Genomic DNA, 3,153 nt, shown 5'->3' with positions numbered 1-3,153 from the left:
TTTATTAAAATTCATAAATAAGTTAAAAGAGAAAACGTTTTTTGTCACCTTTAGATCTGTCTTTATTTAGTAATCAGAATTTCATAATAATAATTCATCTTTGATCTAGGAAACTACCCAATTTCAAGACATGTCAACCCACCTCGATAGCGATGAAATGAAGGGCGTGATGCTGTGTTAGTCCAGAGTCCACGGTAAGAGCAGACAGCTCTTCATGGTGTTTTAGAGTATTATGTGGGCCGATCCCGGCGGCACTGCAATGCCGGGCCGACCCGTGACGGGAGTGGAGCGAGCCCCGAACATCCCGTCTGGTCACAAAAATCAGTTTAATATACTGGTCCCTCAGTGAGGGAACTTTCAGATATTAAGCTGAAAAGAACAGATACTACACTTTGATCTTAGCCAAAAGGCCGAGAAGCGATAACCAAACCGGTCAATTCAGGGAGCCTATATCATTCGCGGGAGAATCTTAACACCGCGATGTAGAAAATTACAAATTTAATTTGCAGTTGTGAGAATATTTCGCTGGTTGTTATGAGCTGGCAGTATGTTTTACCTAAATATTTTCATTAAAATAATACCTTTGAGTACACAGTAATATTAAAATGTATATTAAGTTTATTTAAATGAAATTGAAGATGACGCAATGACCTAAAAATAGGTCCGCGGGAACGTAAATAGTTGTGCGGAGCGCATAATGTAGCTTTGTAACCTGCACACAGTACTGCGACATCTACCGGATGTTTTTAGAATCATGCAATTTTAATACGTTTACAATGCGTTTAGATAGATTTCGTGACTGTTGTAGTAAATTGTAAATATTATAATGAATTAAGGGTTTGGTTTACTTAATATTAATATACAGGGTGTAACGGAACGGGGGTATCAAGCCGAAAGGGGACAAAACTATACCTTATGTAGATCTTATCTGCGAAATTTCAATTAAAAAAAACACTTTTGATATTTTTTTCAATTTCAGTTAAAAAAAATATTTTAATATTCCCAGCATGTAAAAAACGCGGCACAGCACTATTGAGGTCACTGTTCTTAATCCACTCAAATATTGGCACTACACAAATCTCCTAGCGCGTTAGTTAAATTGCTGATTTAGGCTTGTCATTGCATATTTTAATTTTTTTCGTAGTACGCTTCTTCTTCTATCGTATGGGTTATGAGGTTACCAACCTCAGCTACCCTGGTTATTATTGAGCCCCTTACATGGCTCATGTAACGACTACTTACTTACATCAGTAAGTTAAGTAGTAACCGGGACCAACGGCTTAACGCCTAAGTACGTTGTCCGCCTGCGACTCCGTCTGCGCGGAATTATGTACAGTCATGAGCAATATAATGTACTCACTTTAGAACCCTGTTGTACTATCATATTTGACATTAGGTTTATGGTTTAATTTGTCAAAAAAATATGACATAGTTTCAAAGTGTAACGTATTAGTACTTTTATTACATGTACATCAGTACAAAAATGGGATGTATAAACAAACCTTTATTTATTTTATTTTATTGACGCGACTAAATAGATTCGTCTTGGCCAGTCTAACGTGTCTTACCCGGACAAACAATTTCTCGATGTACCTACCTATCTAATAATAATAATCTTTATTCAAAAAGAAAGTTTAGAAAAATGTTTTGAAGTCTCTGACTCTTAAGCTAGACGAATCTGTGTCTTAAGAGTCAGCGGCCTCTCCCAAATGGTATCAATGAAATTTAGAATAAAGTAGGTAAATTCTTAGTTACTAGAAAAACTTAACTAACGCGATCTGATTATTATTGGAGTTATAATATTAAAATAAAATTAAAATCTACCTATTGCACTTTATGCTTTACCCATTAGGGATAACAAGCGCGTAAGTTTTATGTACGTACCTATTTAATTTCAACCCAATAAGGTCAATGCGGAACTGCACTATTTCGCGAGGCTCGCTGATTCAGAGTTGTCCAGAACCTCACTTAGTCATTGTTCTGGTTACTGTCTTCGAAATACACTCGTCCAAGGTCTCCACCCACATCCGCCAGTCGTGGGAACACAGCACACGTATCCATATCGATGTATTGTTAAAGGTAAGTACAACGATAATATTATGTCGTGTTAAGGGTCAGCTTCATGGTGTGTTAATGTTGGTGGTTAACCAAACCGGTCAGTTCAGGGAACCTATATCATTCGCGGGAGAATCTTAACACCGCGATATAGAAAACGCGTCGTAGTAACTTAACCATGAAATCAGAAATCAGAATCATTTATTCAACGTAATTATCATGGATAAACTTATTGCAGGTCAATGTAACATTTTTGAATTACACCTTAATACCTTATTCAAATTCAAATTCAAAAATATCTTTATTCAATAGGTAACTTAGTTATACTTTGAATCGTTATTTTTTACATAACGAACGTCTCATCCGCCTAAAACTACTGCAGCTTTTCACAACCTGTATAGCCAGGGAAAAGAAGCTACAAGAAAAACATCAGGGCCCCAGACGTTCTTTTGAAAAAAAAAACCAGAATATTGTTACACAATTGAGTAATTTAGCTGCCTAACATCAGTTCTCAGACGGTACACACTATTAGATGTTATGTTATCCTGTATCGCACTCCAGACACTTCATACAAACAACCTCGTTTTACACAGACACTATACATTGACATTATCGTACACGCGCATCTGTGTGTGTGACGTCTGACGCCATACGATTCAAGTCTAAACTATGTTCGAGGGGGGGTGAGGTAAGCCTAGCTCAGACACTGGTGGGGAGCGGAGAGTTGCCGTTCTACCTATATGTAGTATTATTCCTTATTGATACTTCTCCTTAATGATACGATAACACGGCGTATTAATTACGTATAATAAATGTGGTAACGTGAGAAGTTATTTATCAAGAGCAGTAGCAGTAGCCGTCATCACTGCACGGTAAGACATCTTAGACATCGACAATAGCAAGTATTTATCATTATAATTATCGCGTCTCATTGTGTTTGATGGTGATGGATTATGCGCAAAGACGGGGTTATGCATGATACTGCGCTACTTCGCCTACTTCCGAATACCAAAGCTGAGACCGGATGTTCTTTTTTTGAATAATAATGGTAGTTTACATTCAATTGAGTATTTGACTGGCTAAAAAATAAATTATAAA

At 36.9% G+C, this 3,153-nt stretch overlaps 1 non-coding gene across 1 annotated transcript; it reads right to left on the bottom strand.

Annotated features, from left to right (window-relative positions):
- Positions 1-229: 229 nt before the first annotated feature.
- Positions 230-422, bottom strand: LOC126369308 (U2 spliceosomal RNA). The gene has a single exon (XR_007566687.1). It is a non-coding gene; the product is annotated as a U2 spliceosomal RNA (small nuclear RNA).
- Between the last annotated feature and the right edge of the window lie 2,731 nt (positions 423-3,153).

This window comes from Pectinophora gossypiella, chromosome 8, assembly GCF_024362695.1.
Source record: "Pectinophora gossypiella chromosome 8, ilPecGoss1.1, whole genome shotgun sequence".
Taxonomy (NCBI): Eukaryota; Metazoa; Arthropoda; class Insecta; order Lepidoptera; family Gelechiidae; genus Pectinophora; species Pectinophora gossypiella.
Note: the sequence above shows the minus strand (reverse complement) of the source record. Positions and strands in the feature narration are given on the sequence as shown.